This window comes from Electrona antarctica (assembly GCF_951216825.1).
Source record: "Electrona antarctica genome assembly, contig: scaffold_227, whole genome shotgun sequence".
NCBI lineage: Eukaryota > Metazoa > Chordata > Actinopteri > Myctophiformes > Myctophidae > Electrona > Electrona antarctica.
Window position 1 is genome coordinate 149570 of NW_027637222.1, and position 25000 is coordinate 174569.

Consider the following 25000-nt stretch of genomic DNA (forward strand, 5'->3'; position numbering starts at 1 on the left):
ATGCTCTCATCAACATACAGCTGTTTCTCTGTAACCACATTATGATCTCATCAACATACAGCTGTTTCTCTGTAACCACATTATGATGTCATCAACATACATCTGTTTCTCTGTAACCACATTATGATGTCATCAACATACAGCTGTTTCTCTGTAACGACATTAGGATGTCATCAACATACAGTATACAGTACATCTCTGTTTCTTATTTCAACCGTCTGGGCCTCTAGAGGCTGCTGAGCCAGGCTGACGGTTAGCTCAACCGTCTGGGCCTCTAGAGGCTGCTGAGCCAGGCTGACGGTTAGCTCAACCGTCTGGGCCTCTAGAGGCTGCTGTGCCATGCTGACGGTTAGCACCGTCTGGGCCTCTAGAGGCTGCTGTGCCATGCTGACGGTTAGCACCGTCTGGGCCTCTAGAGGCTGCTGTGCCATGCTGACGGTTAGCACCGTCTGGGCCTCTAGAGGCTGCTGTGCCAGGCTGACGGTTAGCACCGTCTGGGCCTCTAGAGGCTGCTGTGCCATGCTGACGGTTAGCTCAACCGTCTGGGCCTCTAGAGGCTGCTGTTAGCTCTGTTTCATTAGTATCATTAGTACTTTATTAGTATAATCGTGAAGGAAGTTATTTCTGTCTAATGGCTGCCGTGCTGTGTTCTATACCAGACGCAGAATGTGATTGGCCGCTCACCGCCTGCGGAGCTCAGATGGACCAATAGCAGCTGGTCATTGGTGGCCAGCTTCTCGGCCACGGCGCTGGTCACCTCGCGGCCGGTGGCTGCCACGGCCACGCGGACGGTTGAGTAGGTGTGGTCACTGCAGTACACCTTTAAGAGAACTGAGAGAGTAGGTGTGGTCACTGCAGTACACCTTTAAGAGAACTGAGAGAGTAGGTGTGGTCACTGCAGTACACCTTTAAGAGAACTGAGAGAGTAGGTGTGGTCACTGCAGTACACCTTTAAGAGAACTGCGCACACACGCACATGGATGGAACAATGGATGGAACAATGGGTGGAACAATGGGTGGAACAATGGATGGAACAATGGGTGGAACAATGGGTGGAACAATGGGTGGAACAATGGATGGAACAATGGGTGGAACAATTTCCAGGGGTTTTCATGGATCAAAGTGCCCGTACCCGAGACAGGGTTATTTCCAGGGGGAGGGGTTTACCGTACCCGAGACAGGGTTATTTCCAGGGGGAGGGGTTTACCGTACCCGAGGCGTGGTTATTTCCAGGGGGAGGGGTTTACCGTACCCGAGACAGGGTTATTTCCAGGGGGAGGGGTTTACCGTACCCGAGGCGTGGTTATTTCCAGGGGGAGGGGTTTACCGTACCCGAGACAGGGTTATTTCCAGGGGGAGGGGTTTACCGTACCCGAGGCAGGGTTATTTCCAGGGGGAGGGGTTTACCGTACCCGAGACAGGGTTATTTCCAGGGGGAGGGGTTTACCGTACCCGAGACAGGGTTATTTCCAGGGGGAGGGGTTTACCGTACCCGAGGCAGGGTTATTTCCAGGGGGAGGGGTTTACCGTACCCGAGACAGGGTTATTTCCAGGGGGAGGGGTTTACCGTACCCGAGACAGGGTTATTTCCAGGGGGAGGGGTTTACCGTACCCGAGGCGTGGTTATTTCCAGGGGGAGGGGCTAACCGTACCCAGGGGGAGGGGCTAACCGTACCCAGGGGGAGGGGCTAACCGTACCCAGGGGGAGGGGCTAACCGTACCCAGGGGGAGGGGCTAACCGTACCCAGGGTTATTTCCAGGGGGAGGGGCTAACCGTACCCGAGGCAGGGTTATTTCCAGGGGGAGGGGCTAACTTTACCCAGGGGGAGGGGCTAACCGTACCCGAGGCGTGGTTGGCGAAAGAATGAACAAAACGACTTACTATCATCCTGGTTCCTGATTGGCTGTTTCTTCTGCAGTCTCTCCTCTCCGTTGCTGAACTGTCTTATGAGCGTTTTCTGTTACAATTTACATCTCATTAACATTCATGATCTGCACCCAACACCTCATTAATATGCATGATCTGCATCAAACACCTCATTAATATTCATGATCTGCATCCAACATCTCATTAATATTCATATATTATGTAAATTATGATGAAAACAACAGTACCTTCTTCACCGATCTGACTTCTTCTGAACTACAAGAAAACAGAGCATGAACTCAGCGTTAGAGTTTAGTACATAATAATAACAACAACAACAACAACAACAACAACAATAATAATAATTGCGAACGCAGTGAGCATTTACTATGAGACCCAGCAGATCACGTCTGTGTGTCTGTGTGTCACGCTGTAACACCAAACGCCCACCACCAGAGGGCGCAGCTGTATCACAAACAAAAACACACACACACATGCACGCACGCACACACACACACACACACGCACGCACGCATAGCCTGGTTAATAAACCAGACCGAATCAGCCGTTGGCAAAAAAAAGTTGCCTACCAGCGGATTTCGGTCTGGCGAGGCTCAGTAGCACGCCTCTTTCCTACAATCGAGAACAGGTCGGACCAATCGGGACACGGTATGCAATATAGGCGGGCTTTGGTACAGTGACGTTCAATGCTTGAGACCTTTGACTGACAGTAGCTCTGACCAATTGCGTCGAAGAGAAAATGTTCCCCGGGAAATGAAATCCAAGTGGAGCCAGCCCAGACTGATATACCGCGACAGTGTTGTGTGATATTAGTCTGGCTTATTAGCCAGGCTAACGCACGCACGCACGCACGCACACACACACACACACACACAAAAAACTTAACTTACAAAAAAACGTAACTTAAAAAAAAAATTAAAAAGGAAAAACGCACACACACAAACTTAACTTAAAAAAAAACTTAACTTAAAAAAAACTTAACTTAAAAAAAAACGTAACTTAAAAAAAAAACTTAAAAAGGAAAAACGCACACACACAAAAAACTTAACTTAAAAAAAAACTTAACTTAAAAAAAACTTAACTTAAAAAAAAAAATTAAAAAGGAAAACGCACACACACAAACTTAACTTAAAAAAAAACTTAACTTAAAAAAAAACTTACTTAAAAAAAAACGTAAAAAGGAAAAACGCACACAAAAAACTTAACTTAAAAAAAAAACTTAACTTAAAAAAAACGTAACTTAAAAAAAAACTTAAACAAAAAACTTTTTTAAAAAAAACCTAAAAAAGAAACACGCACGCACGCACACATACACACACTAAAAAAAACTTGAAAAAACATTTAATTTAAAAAAACTTAACTTAAAAAAAACCTTAAAAAGTACGTAATTTATTCTAATTGTTGTTATTGCAATTTACGAGCTGCGTTCGCTTCCCGCGTTTGCGCGTCTTACTTGTAATAATACTAATAATAACATACTGTAGTTTAACGACCGTCTCCAGATCCATCACAAAATCCTTCAGAGCTCTGATCATCCTGGAGTCATTAGATACACTTCCATACATCTCCTTATATGGAGAGAGAGAGAGAGAGAGGTAGAGAGACATTAGACTGCCAAACATCTCCTTATATGGAGAGAGAGAGAGAGAGAGAGAGAGAGAGGTAGAGAGACATTAGACTGCCAAACATCTCCTTATATGGAGAGAGAGAGAAGAGAGGTAGAGAGACATTACACTGCCATACATCTCCTTATATGGAGAGAGAGAGAGAGAGAGAGAGAGAGGTAGAGAGACACTACACTGCCATACATCTCCTTATATGGAGAGAGAGAGAGAGAGAGAGAGAGAGAGAGAGAGAGAGAGAGAGAGAGAGAGAGAGAGAGAGAGAGAGAGACATTAGACTGCCTTACATCTCCTTATATGGAGAGAGAGAGAGAGAGAGAGAGAGAGACATTACACTGCCAAACATCTCCTTATATGGAGAGAGAGAGAGAGAGAGAGAGAGAGAGAGAGGTAGAGAGACATTACACTGCCATACATCTCCTTATATGGAGAGAGAGAGAGAGAGAGAGAGAGAGGTAGAGAGACATTACACTGCCAAACATCTCCTTATATGGAGAGAGAGAGAGAGACATTAGACTGCCTTACATCTCCTTATATGGAGAGAGAGAGAGAGAGAGGTAGAGAGACATTACACTGCCATACATCTCCTTATATGGAGAGAGAGAGAGAGAGGTAGAGGGACATTACACTGCCATACAACTCCTTATATGGCGTGTGTGCGTGTGTGCGTGCGTGCGTGTGTGCGTGCGTGTGTTACCTCCAGAAAGGCCAGCGCAGCAGGCTCCTCCTCTAACATGTATGTGTGTGTGCGTGCCCAGCGCAGCGTCATGGTCACCACCCTCCTCTTAGTGGACACACAATACTCCATCCTGTCCTGGTCCGAGCCGGGGGGAGGAGCTGAATGGTAGGTTCACCGTGTTAAAGATACAATACCGACCTCTAGAGGCACCGAGTGGTAGGTTCACCATGTTAAAGATACAATACTGGCCTCTAGAGGCACCGAGTGGTAGGTTCACCATGTTAAAGACACAATACTGACCTCTAGAGGCACCGAGTGGTAGGTTCACCATGTTAAAGATACAATACTGACCTCTAGAGGCACCGAGTGGTAGGTTCACCATGTTAAAGATGCAATACTGACCTCTAGAGGCACCGAGTGGTAGGTTCACCATGTTAAAGATGCAATACTGACCTCTAGAGGCACCGAGTGGTAGGTTCACCATGTTAAAGACACAATACTGGCCTCTAGAGGCACCGAGTGGTAGGTTCACCATGTTAAAGACACAATACTGGCCTCTACAGGCACCGAGTGGTAGGTTCACCATGTTAAAGACACAATACTGGCCTCTAGAGGCACCGAGTGGTAGGTTCACCATGTTAAAGACACAATACTGACCTCTAGAGGCACCGAGTGGTAGGTTCACCATGTTAAAGACACAATACTGACCTCTAGAGGCACCGAGTGGTAGGTTCACCATGTTAAAGATACAATACTGACCTCTAGAGGCACCGAGTGGTAGGTTCACCATGTTAAAGACACAATACTGGCCTCTAGAGGCACCGAGTGGTAGGTTCACCATGTTAAAGACACAATACTGGCCTCTAGAGGCACCGAGTGGTAGGTTCACCATGTTAAAGACACAATACTGGCCTCTAGAGGCACCGAGTGGTAGGTTCACCATGTTAAAGATACAATACTGACCTCTAGAGGCACCGAGTGGTAGGTTCACCATGTTAAAGACACAATACTGGCCTCTAGAGGCACCGAGTGGTAGGTTCACCATGTTAAAGACACAATACTGGCCTCTAGAGGCACCGAGTGGTAGGTTCACCATGTTAAAGACACAATACTGACCTCTAGAGGCACCGAGTGGTAGGTTCACCATGTTAAAGATACAATGCTGGCCTCTAGAGGCACCGAGTGGTAGGTTCACCATGTTAAAGACACAATACTGGCCTCTAGAGGCACCGAGTGGTAGGTTCACCATGTTAAAGATACCTTCGGCCTGGTGGAGACTAACATACTCTCTCTAAATAGCCTTGCCGAGCCATGAGGCCCATAGGGGCAGGAGCCTATCTCCTGTTTCTGTAGCGTGAGGCAGCTTGATGTACAAGTAGTACACCCCCTGGACATGACGCTAGTATGTCGCAGGGACTTACCCCCAATCCAACCCTTGATGCTGAGTGTCAAGCAGGGAGGCATTGGGTCCCATTTTTAGAGTCTTTGGTATGACACGGCCGGGGATCGAACCCCAACCTCCCAGTCTCAGGGCGGACACTCTAACCACAAGGCCACTGAGCTGGTTACTCTCTGAGCTGGATACTCTCTCTCCATGCCTTCAGCTGGTGGAGACTAACATACTCTCTCTCCATGCCTTCAACTGGTGGAGACTAACATACTCTCTCTCCATGCCTTCAGCTGGTGGAGACTAACATACTCTCTCTCCATGCTTTCAGCTGGTGGAGACTAACATACTCTCTCTCCATGCCTTCAGCTGGTGGAGACTAACATACTCTCTCTCCATGCTTTCAGCTGGTGGAGACTAACATACTCTCTCTCCATGCTTTCAGCTGGTGGAGACTAACATACTCTCTCTCCATGCTTTCAGCTGGTGGAGACTAACATACTCTCTCTCCATGCCTTCAGCTGGTGGAGACTAACATACTCTCTCTCCATGCTTTCAGCTGGTGGAGACTAACATACTCTCTCTCCATGCCTTCAGCTGGTGGAGACTCAGGCCAACATGCTAGCTGCTAACAACCATCTTAAAGTTAAAGGTACAACATTCTGCCATGTACACTCTTAGAGTTATGGTAGTACACTCGTAGAGTTAAGGAAATATTGTGCCATATAAGGACATAAAGGATATTGTTACATAATGTCCATATAAGGACATAAAGGATATTGTGACATCAGCAGAGGACACAGTTGGCTGTTTGGCATGAAGACACAGTGCATGAGGACGAAGTCATCCACCGCCGGGTCTGTAAGACAGACAGACAGACAGACAGACAGACAGACAGACAGACAGACAGACAGACAGACAGACAGACAGACAGACAGACAGACAGACAGACAGACAGACAGAAAAAGAGAGTGGAAGTTTCAGAAATGAATCTCCATCTTCAGACTCCATCCATCAATAGAACTATTCAATCGTCCACACATCTATTAACTTAAATATGTGAATTCATCCATGAATCTATGAATGTATTCATAAATCTATGAATGAATCCATGAATCCATTCATCTGTGCACATACTAATCCAACTTCATGGTTCATCTGTGCACATACCAATCCAACTTCATGGTTCATCTGTGCACATACCAATCCAACTTCATGGTTCATCTGTGATGTGTGTCCTATAAATTAACAATTTGAGCGCCACCGCATGGCCGTAGAGGGTAGTTCCTTATCCATTATAATGATGGATAGTAGGAAAGCCCTCGTTAATTGACTGCTCTCTGAGGAGCAGTGTTTTATCTCTGCTCTCTGAGGAGCAGTGTTTTATCTCTGCTCTCTGAGGAGCAGTGTTTTATCTCTGCTCTCTGTTCATGACAGTAAAAACACTAAAGTCACTAAAAGAGGCTCCTCTCCTCTTGTGATTCAACCATAAGTGTAGCAGCTCTACTCATTTCCAGAGGCCCTAGTCCTCTATTTCAATGGGGTCAGGAACAACGAGGCCTTTTCGTGGGGGGGTCAGGAACAACGAGGCCTTTTCATGGAGGGGTCGGAACAACGAGACCTTTTCATGGAGGGGTCAGGAACAACGAGGCCTTTTCATGGAGGGGTCGGAACAACGAGGCCTTTTCATGGAGGGGTCAGGAACAACGAGGCCTTTTCATGGAGGGGTCGGAACAACGAGACCTTTTCATGGAGGGGTCAGGAACAACGAGACCTTTTCGTGGAGGGGTCAGGAACAACGAGACCTTTTCGTGGAGGGGTCAGGAACAACGAGGCCTTTTCATGGAGGGGTCAGGACAACGAGGCCTTTTCATGGAGGGGTCAGGACAACGAGGCCTTTTCATGGAGGGGTCAGGACAACAAGGCCTTTTCATGGAGGGGTCAGGAACAACGAGGCCTTTTCATGGAGGGGTCAGGACAACGAGGCCTTTTCATGGAGGGGTCAGGGGTCAGGACAACCAGGCCTTTTCGTGGAGGGGTCAGGAACAACGAGACCTTTTCATGGAGGGGTCAGGATGACTGTTATTCGTCTATAGTGCTCATTGTTGATTTTCAGCTAAACCGTTTCATTGATAAAGTTCACTAATTATAATAAGTTAAGTACATTAACTGACAGAGAATTCGACAGTTGGACAACAGATCATGTTACCTGGTGTTACACTGTGGTGTGTGTCCTATTAAATAATGTTACCTGGTGTTACACTGTGGTGTGTGTCCTATTAAATAATGTTACCTGGTGTTACACTGTGGTGTGTGTCCTATTAAATAATGTTACCTGGTGTTACACTGTGGTGTGTGTCCTATTAAATAATGTTACCTGGTGTTACACTGTGGTGTGTGTCCTATAGAATAACGTTACCTGGTGTTACACTGTGATGTGTTTCCTATATAATAGTGTTACCTGTTGTTACACTGTGGTGTGTGTCCTATTAAATAATGTTACCTGTTGTTACACTGTGGTGTGTGTCCTATAGAATAACGTTACCTGGTGTTGCACTGTGATGTGTATCCTATAGAATAACGTTACCTGGTTCGCTGTGATGTGTGTCCATTCTCATGGTCTCCAGGAAGTGCTCCAGGATCTTCTCAGGTGTTCCTGAGATCACAGTGTACCTGAGAGACGTCACAGTGTCAGTGATGTCACAGTGATGTCACAGTGTCACAGTGATGTCACAGTGATGTCACAGTGATGTCACAGTGCCAGAACGTCGTTTTTTTGCCACTCAGTAGACGTTCCTGCATAACGTCTGGGCGTGCATACGTGCGTGCGTGTTACTTTATGCTCCCCAGGGTGGAGGTTCTAGGGGCTAGGGGTTAGGGGTTAGGGGTTACATACTTGAAGCTCCCCAGGGTGGAGGTTCTAGGGGCTAGGGGCTAGGGGTTAGGGGTTAGGGGTTCCATACTTGATGCTCCCCAGGGTGGAGGTTCTAGGGGTTAGGGGTTAGGGGTTCCATTCTTGATGCTCCCCAGGGTGGAGGTTCTAGGGGTTAGGGGTTCCATACTTGATGCTCCCCAGGGTGGAGGTTCTAGGGGTTAGGGGTTCCATACTTGATGCTCCCCAGGGTGGAGGTTCTAGGGGTTAGGGGTTCCATACTTGATGCTCCCCAGGGTGGAGGTTCTAGGGGTTAGGGGTTCCATACTTGATGCTCCCCAGGGTGGAGGTTCTAGGGGTTAGGGGCTAGGGATTAGGGGTTCCATACTTGATGCTCCCCAGGGTGGAGGTTCTAGGGGTTAGGGGTTCCATACTTGATGCTCCCCAGGGTGGAGGTTCTAGGGGTGGAGGTTCTAGGGGTTAGGGGGTACATACTTGATGCTCCCCAGGGTGGCGGTTCTAGGGGTTAGGGGCTAGGGGCTAGGGATTAGGGGTTAGGGGTTCCATACTTGATGCTCCCCAGGGTGGAGGTTCTAGGGGCTAGGGGTTAGGGGTTACATACTTGAAGCTCCCCAGGGTGGAGGTTCTAGGGGCTAGGGGCTAGGGGTTAGGGGTTAGGGGTTCTAGGGGTTAGGGGTTCCATACTTGATGCTCCCCAGGGTGGAGGTTCTAGGGGTTAGGGGTTAGGGGTTCCATACTTGATGCTCCCCAGGGTGGAGGTTCTAGGGGCTAGGGGTTAGGGGTTACATACTTGAAGCTCCCAAGGGTGGAGGTTCTAGGGGCTAGGGGTTCCATACTTGATGCTCCCCAGGATGGAGGTTCTAGGGGTTAGGGGTTAGGGGTTCCATTCTTGATGCTCCCCAGGGTGGAGGTTCTAGGGGTTAGGGGTTCCATACTTGATGCTCCCCAGGGTGGAGGTTCTAGGGGCTAGGGGTCAGGGGTTAGGGGTTCCATACTTGATGCTCCCCAGGGTGGAGGTTCTAGGGGTTAGGGGATAGGGGTTAGGGGTTAGGGGGTACATACTTGATGCTCCCCAGGGTGGAGGTTCTAGGGGTTAGGGGGTACATACTTGATGCTCCCCAGGGTGGCGGTTCTAGGGGTTAGGGGCTAGGGATTAGGGGTTAGGGGTTCCATACTTGATGCTCCCCAGGGTGGAGGTTCTAGGGGTTAGGGGGTACATACTTGATGCTCCCCAGGGTGGCGGTTCTAGGGGTTAGGGGCTAGGGATTAGGGGTTCCATACTTGATGCTCCCCAGGGTGGAGGTTCTAGGGGTTAGGGGTTAGGGGTTCCATACTTGATGCTCCCCAGGGTGGAGGTTCTAGGGGCTAGGGGTTAGGGGTTAGGGGGTACATACTTGATGCTCCCCAGGGTGGAGGTTCTAGGGGTTAGGGGCTAGGGGTTAGGGGTTAGGGGTTAGGGGGTACATACTTGATGCTCCCCAGGGTGGAGGTTCTAGGGGTTAGGGGGTACATACTTGATGCTCCCCAGGGTGGCGGTTCTAGGGGTTAGGGGCTAGGGATTAGGGGTTAGGGGTTCCATACTTGATGCTCCCCAGGGTGGAGGTTCTAGGGGTTAGGGGGTACATACTTGATGCTCCCCAGGGTGGCGGTTCTAGGGGTTAGGGGCTAGGGATTAGGGGTTCCATACTTGATGCTCCCCAGGGTGGAGGTTCTAGGGGTTAGGGGTTAGGGGTTCCATACTTGATGCTCCCCAGGGTGGAGGTTCTAGGGGCTAGGGGTTAGGGGTTAGGGGGTACATACTTGATGCTCCCCAGGGTGGAGGTTCTAGCGGCTAGGGGTTAGGGGTTAGGGGGTACATACTTGATGCTCCCCAGGGTGGAGGTTCTAGGGGCTAGGGGGTACATACTTGATGCTCCCCAGGGTGGAGGTTCTAGGGGCTAGGGGTTAGGGGTTAGGGGGTACATACTTGATGCTCCCCAGGGTGGAGGTTCTAGGGCTCTTCTCCAACACCAGAACAGGTTGTTCATGTTCTCTGAGACGCACCGTGTTGGCCTCCACGTCCTGTTGTACAAATACATCACAGTATAAATACTACAGTATAAATACTACACAGTATAAATACTACAGTATAAATACTACACAGTATAAATACCACAGTATAAATACTACAGTATAAATACTACACAGTATAAATACTACAGTATAAATACCACAGTATAAATACTACAGTATAAATACTACAGTATAAATACTACAGTATAAATACTACACAGTACAAATACATCACAGTATAAATACATCACATTATAAATACTACAGTATAAATACTACACAGTACAAATACATCACAGTATAAATACTACACAGTAAAAATACTACACAGTAAAAATACATCACAGTACAAATACATCACAGTATAAATACATCACATTATAAATACTACAGTATAAATACTACGGTATAAATACTACACAGTACAAATACATCACAGTATAAATACTACAGTATAAATACTACACAGTACAAATACATCACAGTATAAATACTACACATAAATACTACAGTATAAATACTACAGTATAAATACTACAGTATAAATACATCACAGTATAAATGCATCACAGTACAAAATACTAAAGTATAAATACTACCACAGTATAAATACTACAGTATAAATACTACAGTATAAATACTACACAGTATAAATACTACAGTATAAATACTACACAGTATAAATACTACAGTATAAATACTACAGTATAAATACTACACAGTATAAATACTACAGTATAAATACTACACAGTATAAATACTACACAGTATAAATACTACAGTATAAATACTACACAGTATAAATACTACAGTATAAATACTACACAGTATAAATACTACACAGTATAAATACTACAGTATAAATACTACACAGTATAAATACTACACACTATAAATACTACACCGTATAAATACTACAGTATAAATACTACACAGTATAAATACTACAGTATAAATACTACACAGTATAAATACTACAGTATAAATACTACACAGTATAAATACTACACAGCTTGTGGACTACAAACCATGTGACTTCCATTGGAAATGCATTGGGGCGGCCATGACACTCACAACATTCATACAACAAGCATGCATCAATGTTGTATGCTAGATCGAAAGGTGTGAGTGAGGCCTAATTCCCTACAGATAGATTACCCTGAGTATCCTGTAGAAGTAATCATATTACCCTGCGTATCCTGTAGAAGTAATCAGATTACCCTGAGTATCCTGTAAGAAGTAATCAGATTACCCTGAGTATCCTGTTGAAGTCGTCCTTGTCGACTCGTAGGAAGTGACAGTTGTCTTCTCTGAGGACGATGGAGGCAGCGCGAGGAGAGTCTGTCACCAACGCTAGCTTCCCGAAATCATCGCCTTCATGGAGGGTACACACCACCCCCTGACACACACACGCACGCACGCACGCACGCACGCACGCACGCACGCACGCACGCACGCACGCACGCACGCACGCACGCACGCAGACACACATCATTTAGTTTTGTATTTAATTGTACAACATCTGAAAATGTTGTGCGTCAGGAGCGGCCAAAACAAGACATGTGTCCTAAATAATACACATCACGACACGTTGTGAGCTTGTTGATTGGATGAAATTGGTATCCCGACATGAAAAAAGTATTTTCTGTTAACTGTCTTACAACGTCTTCAGACTAGGCCTTGACCCTTGACCCTAACCCTAACTAGGCCTTGCAAAGGAGTGCATGTCTCGCTTATATTGAAAAAAAGTGGTGGAAAGTAAGTACTTTTACTTAAGTACTGTACTTATTACAATGTTGAGGTATTTGTACTTTACTTCTACTCCACTACATCTCAGAGCCAACCTTTGGACTTTTACTTCACTACAATTATTTGAAAACTTTAGTTACTAGTTACTAACATTTAAACTTTAGTTACTAACATTTAAACTTTAGTTACTAACATTTAAACTTTAGTTACTAGTTACTAACATTTAAACTTTAGTTACTAACATTTAAACTTTAGTTACTAGTTACTAACATTTAAACTTTAGTTACTAGTTACTAACATTTAGTTACTAGTTACTAACATTTAAACTTTAGTTACTAGTTACTAACATTTAAACTTTAGTTACTAGTTACTAACATTTAAACTTTAGTTACTAGTTACTAACATTTAAACTTTAGTTACTAGTTACTAACATTTAAACTTTAGTTACTAGTTACTAACATTTAAACTTAGTTACTAGTTACTAACATTTAAACTTTAGTTACTAGTTACTTACATTTAAACTTTAGTTACTAGTTACTTACATTTAAACTTTAGTTACTAGTTACTTACATTTAAACTTTAGTTACTAGTTACTAACATTTAAACTTTAGTTACTAGTTACTAACATTTAAACTTTAGTTACTAGTTACTAACATTTAAACTTTAGTTACTAGTTACTAACATTTAAACTTAGTTACTAGTTACTTACATTTAAACTTTAGTTACTAGTTACTTACATTTAAACTTTAGTTACTAGTTACTTACATTTAAACTTTAGTTACTAGTTACTAACATTTAAACTTTAGTTACTAGTTACTAACATTTAAACTTTAGTTACTAGTTACTAACATTTAAACTTTAGTTACTAGTTACTAACATTTACTTGTAGACACACACACACACAAACACACACACACACACACACACACACACACACACACACACACACACACACACACACACACACACACACACACACACACACACACACACACACACACACACACACACACACACACACACACACACACACCTTGCCGTAAATGACGACGTTGACAGAGCCCTTCTGGATGATGTACCAGGAAGTACCTTCTTCTCCCTGGTTGAACACTGACACACATGTTACACACATGTTACACACATGTTACACACATGCAACATGTTACTATAAACTAGAGCTCTGGTTGAACACTGACACACATGTTACACACATGTTAATTACATGTTCAACACATACAACATGTTACTATAAACTATAAACTTACTATCAGCTCTGATTGACACACAACACACATGTTACTAAATAAACATAAACATGTTAACACTGAGCTGCCAAAACGGAGGTCTCCGTCCTATTAAATAAGTACGCCCACCGCCAAGGACGGAGATTAATCAAAAGAGGGAACATTACTCGTTTGATAACATCACCGCTCTACAGGCTGGGAGCGTCTAATGGGCAATATTCAATGTCATTTCGTCCCAATGACGTCCCAAATGGAGGGGACCACTTTGGATGACGTCCCAAATGGAGGGGGACCACTTTGGATGACGTCCCAAATGGAGGGGGACCACTTTGGATGACGTCCCAAATGGAGGGGGACCACTTTGGATGACGTCCCAAATGGAGGGGGACCACTTTGGATGACGTCCCAAATGGAGGGGGACCACTTTGGATGACGTCCCAAATGGATGGGGACCACTTTGGATGACGTCCCAAATGGAGGGGGACCACTTTGGATGACGTCCCAAATGGAGGGGACCACTTTGGATGATGTCCCAAATGGAGGGGGACCACTTTGGATGACGTCCCAAATGGAGGGGGACCACTTTGGATGACGTCCCAAATGGAGGGGGACCACTTTGGATGACGTTCCAAATGGAGGGGGACCACTTTGGATGACGTCCCAAATGGAGGGGGACCACTTTGGATGACGTCCCAAATGGAGGGGGACCACTTTGGATGACGTCCCAAATGGAGGGGGACCACTTTGGATGACCACTTTGGACCACTTTGGATGTGGTCCAAAGTGGTCCCCCTCCATTTGGGACGTCATCCAAAGTGGTCCCCTCCATTTGGGACGTCATCCAAAGTGGTCCCCCTCCATGTGGGACGTCATCCAAAGTGGTCCCCTCCATTTGGGACGTCATCCAAAGTGGTCCCCTCCATTTGGGACGTCATCCAAAGTGGTCCCCCTCCATTTGGGACGTCATCCAAAGTGGTCCCCCTCCATGTGGGACGTCATCCAAAGTGGTCCCCCTCCATTTGGGACGTCATCCAAAGTGGCTGACGTCCTGGGCCTAACCCTAATCCCCTCCATTTTAGTGGAGTTTTCAAGTTTTCAAAATCAGAAAAATGTGAATAACTCTTGATCTAAATCAATGTCGGCCCATCGCGGTCCCGTCGCTAGTCGCGTTAGAAGTAATCATACCTCGGGTCCAAAGGGTGTTTCTAAAGGGTGTTTCCAAAGGGTGTTTCCAAAGGGTGTTTCGAAAGGGTGTTTCCAAAGGGTGTTTCTAAAGGGTGTTTTGGCTACATGCTATGCTAACTGCACAATGAAGGCGGAGTGCTGTGTCACCTTGAAATGGGCTCTGAAGCTGCAAATCTCCCTGATTGAATGGTTCCACATACCGCCGGGCGTTAACACTAGCGCGTCGGAGCGGTCAGGCTGACCGATTTTGAAATTTTGAAGTGGATTTTCTTTGCCCATGAAGTCCTGAGAAAGTGCCCCTTGCATGACTTTTTCTAAATGTTCGATTCAAACCATCTCTGTTTTTTTTTTCATCTGAAACGTTTTGGAAATATGATTTTAGACATAATTCTACTAAAATGTCTGCTCTTTTTCGGTCCGTGGGACCGCTCTTAGAGCCCTCACCCTTTCTCCCCCACAAGCAGTGCTTTTCACACCTCCCTCCCGGCTGGAGACGGGCATTGTCAAGCTAATGTGTCATTTGCATTCTAACTAGCCTTCCACATGTAGGCAAACTTACATTACAAACTTACATAAACTAAATGTTGTTTTAGATGTTATATTTGTTATATGCGGTTTGCAGAAATAACGATGTCTGACTTTATTTCTCGAAACGGAAAAAGAAATATGGTGTGTGGTATTGTTTCCACCAAGCGCATAGCTCAATAGATATAAATACATGTTGACTATACACGCCATCTTTAGCATAATTATGTTGGAATAATAAAGTTTATAGCATTGTGACTATGTCGCGCATATTCATTTCATATATCAGCGCATCAAAAATATGGTGAAATATGGTGTATTGACTGACTGGCGTATTGTTTCAACCAAACGCATAGCTCAATAGATATAAATACATGTTGACTATACACGCCATCTTTATAGCATAATTATGTAAGGTGGCGATGATAAAAATGAATCAATTATCCTGGAATAATAAAGTTTATAGCATGGTCTGTTTGACCCGACCGACATTTCCTTGGAGCGAGAATGTTCGCCGATGCGCGAATCAGCGCGATGCCAAATAAAAATGACAGTGTTTGAAATCAGTCCAACCCGATAGACGTCCCGAACTTCTAAATGTTTTGTCAGTAAGAAGAACAGTTCTGTCCGTCCTTCGTCTGTAAACTTTTCTGCACGCGACCAGTGGAACTGATTTCCACGCATCACGGCTCTCTTTTTTTCTCTCTCCCTCTCTCTCTCTCCCTCTCTCGTGGAGAGGGAGAAAATATCCAAGTAACTGACGGTGAGGTATGCGGAAGTGCATTTTAGATAACGCTGTAGCACTATTTGTGGCGGTGATGCGTCACATGACTTGATCTATCCTATGGTGTATATATAAACCGTGCTGCTGCTACGGACCTTTCTGCTGGCACAATAAATCAAATATATATAAATGACATCGATCATAGGCGGCGGGTATGTAAGGCTAGGCCAGGCTTAGCCTTCCCAAAAATTATGCTGGGTATTTTTTAAATATATATAGGCTAATATGTGCGCAGCATTAGAAGGCTAGCCGCTCCCAAACTCCCAACTCCTTTGTCTGTAGCCTAAACTTTTCTGATTTGCACGCACGCACGCACAGCTCTTTCCTTTTTTTGGCACAATCAATCAAATATATATTAATTACATCGATGTTTCCCCCTCTATATAAAATGACAATATATAACTAATGTCGTATTTCGTCTGAGCAATGTGCCTGGCTCTGGCAATAACGTGTGGTAGCCTATTGTATTGGCTCAATACAAAGTCGGACAGTGTTTGCTGCGCAAGGGTATTCAATAAAGCGCTCACACCGTCACTATAATTATAGTTTGGTAAACTGAAATAAAAAATAACTTTGAGTTGTCCTGTCTAGTTGAAACTGCTGCCTTGAATTCGTTGGAATGTAACATTTAGAAGACAATGGCAAGCCGTCAACGGTTGCAGAGAGAGGTGTGAAGATCATTAGACAGTGGGGGAGACAATGGCCAATCAAATAGCACGAAAAACACCGGTCAGCCTGACCGTTAGCCGTCATATTAGTAGTGCATTTTTTTCAGACATCCTAGTGTTAAGGGTGTTTATTAGATGTTAAACATACATGTGTTCATTTTGACTGCAAATGTTGATGGAGTTTTAGTCATAGTCATATTTAAGTCATCTGAAAAGTTTTACTTTGAGTCTAGTTTTAGTCGACTAAAGGTAAGAATTTAGGCGACTAAATCTACAGTTGATTTCGTCGCCTTGATGGCGTCAAAATGGCCGATTTATACTTATATCAATAACACTACTGGTTGCAGACAGACAGACAGACAGACAGACAGACAGACAGACAGACAGACACGCATGAACAAACTTACACACGGTTCCTGCTTTGGCATGAGACTCAAAGATCAGCACACTGGCTAGCTCCCTCTTCACCTGTATAGAACACAATACAAACACAGATCAGCACCATGGATAGCTCCCTCTTCACCTGTATAGAACACAATACAAACACAGATCAGCACCATGGATAGCTCCTACTGTATATAACACAATTCAAACACAGATCAGCACCATGGATAGCTCTCTCTGTATATAACACAATACAAACACAGATCAGCACCATGGATAGCTCTCTCTGTATATAACACAATACAAACACAGATCAGCACCATGGATAGCTCCCTCTGTATAGAACACAATAACACAAATCAGCACCATGGATAGCGCCCTCTGTATAGAACACAATAACACAGATCAGCCCCATGGATAGCTCCCTCTGTATAGAACACAATAACACAGATCAGCACCATGGATAGCTCTCTCTGTATAGAACACAATAACACAGATCAGCACCATGGATAGCTCTCTCTGTATAGAACACAATAACACAGATCAGCAGCGGTTTGGGTTCTTCTTTCCCCACATCATATTGAACCAGTTCAGGTCAGAGTGTTCTCGGCCCCACCCCTCCTCCTCGGCCCCACCCCTCCTCCTCGGCCCCACCCATCCTCCTCGGCCCCACCCATCCTCCTCGGCCCCACCCCTCCTCCTCGGCCCCACCCCTCCTCCTCGGCCCCACCCATCCTCCTCGGCCCCACCCATCCTCCTCGGCCCCACCCCTCCTCCTCGGCCCCACCCATCCTCCTCGGCCCCACCCATCCTCCTCGGCCCCACCCCTCCTCCTCGGCCCCACCCCTCCTCCTCGGCCCCACCCCTCCTCCTCGGCCCCACCCCTCCTCCTCGGCCCCACCCCTCCTCCTCGGCCCCACCCATCCTCCTCGGCCCCACCCCTCCTCCTCGGCCCCACCCCTCCTCCTCGGCCCCACCCATCCTCCTCGGCCCCACCCATCCTCCTCGGCCCCACCCATCCTCCTCGGCCCCACCCCTCCTCCTCGGCCCCACCCATCCTCCTCGGCCCCACCCATCCTCCTCGGCCCCACCCCTCCTCCTCGGCCCCACCCCTCTCCCATTGTTTATATTGTGTTTTAGTTTCCAAGATGGCCGCAGCACCAGGAAGGGGGAGGCCTTACTGGGTTGCGTTCACACATTCAAGACAGCTGTCTTGTGTCTGTGTTTAACACCCCGAGCGGCCTTTCAATTAGTAACGCCCAGCGCTACTAGCGCTACACATTATGTGTTAGACGACCCACTGTAGTCCCGTCGCTAGTCGTGGTAGAATTAATCATACCTCCCGTTGTCGATCGCCTCAGGAGTGTTTTGGCTAAATTTAGCTACTTCAGCCACATCCAGGATAACATCCGGTCCGTCGCTAAATGTGCTCCACTGCTGTCACTGCTGCTGTACATCGCTGGGCTCTGATTTAATGGGTTAAATAACCCGGGGTGTTCGGGATGTTAATGGCCGCTCCAATGGAAGCCCATATGGTTTGACTAAACATTTTGTTTGATGGGGGAGGGGGGGGGGGGGGGGGGGGGTTGAACACATCCATCAAAGCTGTGTTCAGACACAAGTCAGGTGTCAGACACAAGGCAAGTGTTTTGAATGCAGCCCAGTAAGGGCATATGTCGACCCTCACCTCCGCCCCCCCCCCTCCTGGTGCTGCGGCCATCTTGGATCCTAAAACACAATATAAACAGTGGGAGAGGGGTGGGGCCGAGTATTGGTTCAGAACTGGAGCAAAGAGAAAATGGCCGCCGGTTCTGTGAAGTTCCAAGAATCTAGAAACGGAACCAGTTCTAGAATCTGTCACTCACAGTGATTGACAGCTGCGATAAGGCTTTGATGTGAAGGTTAGTGTGATTGACAGCTGTCACTCACAGTGATTGACAGCTGCGATAAGGCTTTGATGTGAAGGTTAGTGTGATTGACAGCTGTCACTCACAGTGATTGACAGCTGCGATAAGGCTTTGATGTGAAGGTTAGTGTGATTGACAGCTGTCACTCACAGTGATTGACAGGTGGGATAAGGCTTTGATGTGATTGACAGCTGTCACTCACAGTGATTGACAGGTGGGATAAGGCTTTGATGTGATTGACAGGTGGGATAAGGCTTTTTTTTTTATTTTTTTATTTTTTTATCCCACGATTTTGCAACCCAGTTTTTTCACCCAGTGCCAGATATCTAATGTAATCCTGGGCACTACACTTCCTCTGCCAACCTGGGGGGACAGCGGACTGACCTTATGCCTCCTTCCGTGCATGAGGAGTCCAAGCTGCTTCTTTTCACCTGACAGGGGGGAATTTCCCTGGCCGGACGTAGCGCGTGGAAGGAACACGTTATTCCGACCAGTTCCTTTCCCCTCCATCAGGCGCCCCGGCTGGCCAGGGGGAGGCAGTTTAGAGACCAGGATTACTGCATGTTTTTGTGAGGGTACCTACCCCCGTGGGATTGATGTGCTTGACAGTTATCACTCACAGTGATTGACAGGTGCGATAAGGCTTTGATGTGAAGGGTAGTGTGATTGACAGGTGTCACTCACAGTGATTGACAGGTGCGATAAGGCTTTGATGTGCAGCAACTCGTCGTAGATTATCTCCAGGTCGTCTCCCGTCCGCTGGCCAGGCCTGATGACATCACAGGATATGACATCACCTTACTGACAGGATATGATGCGTGCTTGCGTGCGTGTATAATGTGTGTGTCTGTGTGTGTGTGTGCGTACGTCTTCTTCAGGCATATCCTCAGCAGGGCGTCAGGCCCGACCCCGGCCAGGTAGAGGATGGTGTCGGGCAGCTCCTCCTCACTCTCTCTCTTCTCGTCGTCGCTCGGCAACGGAGTCTCAACATCCTCATCGTCACGGAAACGGTAGAACAGGTACTTGTCCTGGAAGCTCACTTCCTGGTCCACTGGACACGCATGCACGCACACACACATACGTTAAATGTCTATATCCGCCGCATGCGGCCCACACCTTCACTTAATGCGGCCCTCAGGTTAATATCAACTATATATATATATATATATATATATATATATATATATAGTTCCCCTCATTCATTCCTCCTAGTAATTGTCTCCACCAGGCCGAAGGCATGGGGAGAGAGTTCGGCATGGGGAGAGAGTATGTTTTGCACTCCGTCCGTGTGTGTGTCCGTCCTTCCGTCCTTCCGTCCGTCTGTGAACAGCTAATCTCCGGCACCGTTAACCTGGTCGATGCCAAACTTTGCACACACACTCCCTGGATGCCAACGATGAACCTCTGCCCCACATTTTCCAGAACGGCCTGTTATAGCGCCACCATGAGGTAGCTTTTCACATTTTTTACCTAAAACTGCACCGATCTGCGTGAAACGTTCCATGCACACTCCCTAGAGGCCAAGGATAAACCTTTAACCTGCATTTTCCGCATCTGCCTTTTATAGCGCCACCAGGAGGCAGACTTTTGTAAAACACATTTTTTGATATTACTCCTCCAGATTCTGTCCAAAAATCTCACAAATCGTTACACAGCATCTCTATGGTCATGTGCTCAAGTCGGATCTGTCCGATATTTCATATTCCATCCTAATTGGCTATAATTGGCTTTCACAGTTTGCAAGATTGCCCCGTTTTGAACAAAAGCCTCAAATCATGAACGCAGCATGCAATTTACGTGAAATCTTTCACACATTTTCTTACTAGGCTGAGGAATATATCCCACCCTTTTCACATTGGCCTGTTATAGCGCCACCAACAGGTTGATTTTTGCAAAACACATTTGGAACAAAATGCCTCAAATCATCCAATTGCCATCAAAGGCGTATGAAGAAATGGCACCCTTTTCACATTGGCCTATTATAGCGCCACCAGGAGGCCACAACCTGACCTGCCCTGGTGGAGACCTGTGCCCCGAGGGGCACTTTATCTAGTTAATTCTGCTTCTTTACATCAGCTGCCTCTCCAGGCCACGCCCTCTCCAGGCCACGCCCTCATTCCCACAGTGCAATTCAGGCAGCCTACTTAACCTCTTAAACCCCAGGGTGGTCCGGGGGTAAAATCTGCAACATCGGAGTTGGAACCGGAGACTAATTGGGTCTCCATTGTCCCGCTGAGCGCTGTTCAGAGGTCCTGCGCCACGGGGGCAATGGGGCTCAAGAGGTAATGGGGCTCAAGAGGTAATGGGGCTCAAGACAAGAGGTAATGGGGCTCAAGAGGTAATGGGGCTCAAGAGGTAATGGGGCTCAAGACAAGAGGTAATGGGGCTCAAGAGGTAATGGGGCTCAAGACAAGAGGTAATGGGGCTCAAGAGGTAATGGGGCTCAAGAGGTAATGGGGCTCAAGACAAGAGGTAATGGGGCTCAAGAGGTAATGGGGCTCAAGACAAGAGGTAATGGGGCTCAAGAGGTAATGGGGCTCAAGACAAGAGGTAATGGGGCTCAAGAGGTAATGGCAGATACAGTCACGTTTCATCGGTACGTGCATTGAGGACATTGTTCGTAAAAAGTCCGTTCGGATTTTCCCAGAAACCGTGGATTAACGTATAAACGTACGCATTATGTGATATCACATGAGCAGAGCCACACCTCCATACTAACATGCAATAACTTTGCAATAAATGGTTTATGGTCAATCTGAGCTGAAGTGTCTCAATGAAGTATAGTTACCGTGGTTGATGACTCCCTCCTCCAGGAGAGTCTGCCACATCCCCACAGCGTGAGAGCGAGTGTGAACACACGCACTCTGTTGAACCAGCCAATCAACAAGCTCCGTGCCCACGCAGCATTGTCTGGGTACACACACACACACACACACACACACACACACACACACACACACACACACACACACACACACACACACACACACACACACACACACACACACACACACACACACACACACAGAACAAGAAACACCATAGCATGATCACAAATGGACCGTTATTCAATCATCATACAACTAATATATAAATGTGTTGTTGCTGCATCAAAACACGTTATGTGAGCTTGTAGATCGGCTATTTTCACCAGCGTTTGTAGCAATCATAAGGCATTGATTCATCACCATTCACTGAGTTTAGAATTCAACAATTATTCAATTAATTCACCTGTATGTCTTAAGGTGGTATTTGTACCTGTATGTTTTAAGGTGGTATTGTTACATTCACCTGTATGTTTTAAGGTGGTATAGAGCGTCACAGTCCCGCCCCCTACCATGGCCCAGGAAATGAATCCCAATGCATTTTTCCCATAGACATTTCAAAAAGTATTTATTTAAAGACGGTTACGCCGCGGACAAAGCCAACTCGAGTCGTGACAACTCATGACAACACAAACAATATTTTGGACCAAACAAATAATTACAAAGAAGAAAAACCACAAAAAAGTGTTGTAACCTGCCGTTTTTTCTTCTTTCTAATTATTTGTTCGGCCCAAAAAATGTTGTTTGTTGTCATGATTTGTCACGACTCGAGTTGGCTTTGTCCGCGTCGTAAACGACTTTAAATAAATACTTTCTGAAATGTCTATGAGGAAAATGAACGGAGAATAATTTCCTGGTCCATGGTAGGGGGCGGGACTGCAACGCTCTATTATACCTGTATGTCTTAAGGTGGTATTGTACCTGTATGTTTTAAGGTGGTATTGTACCTGTATGTCTTAAGGTGGTATTGTACCTGTATGTTTTAAGGTGGTATTGTACCTGTATGTCTTAAGGTGGTATTGTACCTGTATGTTTTAAGGTGGTATTGTACCTGTATGTCTTAAGGTGGTATTGTACCTGTATGTTTTAAGGTGGTATTGTTACATGCACCTGTATGTGTTAACGTGGTATTGTACCTGTATGTTTTAAGGTGGTATTGTACCTGTATGTCTTAAGGTGGTATTGTACCTGTATGTTTTAAGGTGGTATTGTTACATGCACCTGTATGTGTTAAGGTGGTATTGTACCTGTATGTTTTAAGGTGGTATTGTACCTGTATGTCTTAAGGTGGTATTTGTACCTGTATGTGTTAAGGTGGTATTTGTACCTGTATGTGTTAAGGTGGTATTGTACCTGTATGTTTTAAGGTGGTATTGTACCTGTATGTGTTAAGGTGGTATTGTACCTGTATGTTTTAAGGTGGTATTGTACCTGTATGTTTAAAGGTGGTATTGTACCTGTATGTCTTAAGGTAGTATTGTTACATTTACCTGTATGTCTTAAGGTGGTATTGTACCTGTATGTCTTAAGGTGGTATTTGCGGTCTCGGATCATGTGCGGCGCTCTGGACAGGATGGCGTTGCGGAGAACCTTCCCTCCTCTGTGGAGCTTCTCTGAAGGAACCTGAGGAACACATCAGACCACCTTAAAACCTTTTCATGTCAAGGACTCACCAATTCACACCAATTATCCTGCGGACCCCCATTTGAAAACACATGCCAGGGACCCCCATAAGAGAACAGTTTTAGGGCTCTAGCAGTGATTCTCACCCCGGTTCATTTCAAGGACCCCCAGTTTGACCTGCATTAGTCTACAGACCCCCATTTAATGCGTGCGTGCGTGCGTGAGTGACCAATGTTCTGATGTGAAAACATATCTTTATTGCACCATATCAGTCTCACCTTGTTGTGAGTCTGTTCTGATGTGAAAACATATCTTTATTGCACCATATCAGTCTCACCTTGTTGTGAGTCTGTTCTGATGTGAAAACATATCTTTATTGCACCATATCAGTCTCACCTTGTTGTGAGTCTGTTCTGATGTGAAAACATATCTTTATTGCACCATATCAGTCTCACCTTGTTGTGAGTCTGTTCTGATGTGAAAACATATCTTTATTGCACCATATCAGTCTCACCTTGTTGTGAGTCTTGGTCATCAGGCCGATGGAGTCACAGTTCATGCTGTCTTTGTCTGCCAGCCCTGAGGAGGGAAACCAAACCACTGTTACTGTTACCACTGTGTTGTTTTTGGCAGCACATTTCTATTTTAGTTTTAGTCAAAGTCTTTTGAATAGATTCCATTTAGACAGTCACATTTTAGTCACTAACATTTTAGTGTTAGTCTAGTTTTAGTCGACTAAATGTCATGGGAATTTAGTCGACTAAAATGTATTTTGGCGGGCCTTGATACCGTCATAATGGCTGATTTTACACTTGCTGAAAATAGCCGTGACACGTTGTGAGCTTGTAGATCGGTCTACATCTAGCTGACACGTTGTGAGCTTGTAGATCGGTCTACATCTAGCTGACACGTTGTGAGCTTGTAGATCGGTCTACATCTAGCTGACACGTTGTGAGCTTGTAGATCGGTCTACATCTAGCTGACGTTGTGAGCTTGTAGATCGGTCTACATCTAGCTGTGAGCTTGTAGATCGGTCTACATCTAGCTGTGAGCTTGTAGATCGGTCTACATCTAGCTGTGAGCTTGTAGATCGGTCTACATCTAGCTGTGAGCTTGTAGATCGGTCTACATCTAGCTGACACGTTGTGAGCTTGTAGATCGGTCTACATCTAGCTGAGCTTGTAGATCGGTCTACATCTAGCTGTGAGCTTGTAGATCGGTCTACATCTAGCTGTGAGCTTGTAGATCGGTCTACATCTAGCTGTGAGCTTGTAGATCGGTCTACATCTAGCTGTGAGCTTGTAGATCGGTCTACATCTAGCTGAGCTTGTAGATCGGTCTACATCTAGCTGTGAGCTTGTAGATCGGTCTACATCTAGCTGAGCTTGTAGATCGGTCTACATCTAGCTGAGCTTGTAGATCGGTCTACATCTAGCTGAGCTTGTAGATCGGTCTACATCTAGCTGAGCTTGTAGATCGGTCTACATCTAGCTGTGAGCTTGTAGATCGGTCTACATCTAGCTGTGAGCTTGTAGATCGGTCTACATCTAGCTGCGGTACATCTAGCTTCACGTTGTGAGCTTGT

General features: G+C 45.8%; 1 pseudogene across 1 annotated transcript in view; it reads right to left on the reverse strand.

The window, feature by feature from the left end:
* The window catches only part of LOC306919045 (rap guanine nucleotide exchange factor 4-like), a 57939-nt pseudogene that overhangs the window by 25473 nt on the left and 7466 nt on the right, over positions 1–25000 (reverse strand). Inside the window, exons 4-19 of the transcript in view lie at positions 23930–23994; positions 23309–23415; positions 21756–21877; positions 19835–20018; positions 19652–19736; positions 17084–17144; positions 13304–13380; positions 11774–11920; positions 10436–10530; positions 8164–8249; positions 6346–6435; positions 4208–4347; positions 3368–3456; positions 2116–2143; positions 1883–1958; positions 685–831 (exon numbers count right to left, since the gene is read on the reverse strand). The product of the transcript in view is annotated as a rap guanine nucleotide exchange factor 4-like (transcript). The remainder of the gene's footprint in view (positions 1–684; positions 832–1882; positions 1959–2115; positions 2144–3367; positions 3457–4207; positions 4348–6345; positions 6436–8163; positions 8250–10435; positions 10531–11773; positions 11921–13303; positions 13381–17083; positions 17145–19651; positions 19737–19834; positions 20019–21755; positions 21878–23308; positions 23416–23929; positions 23995–25000) is intronic.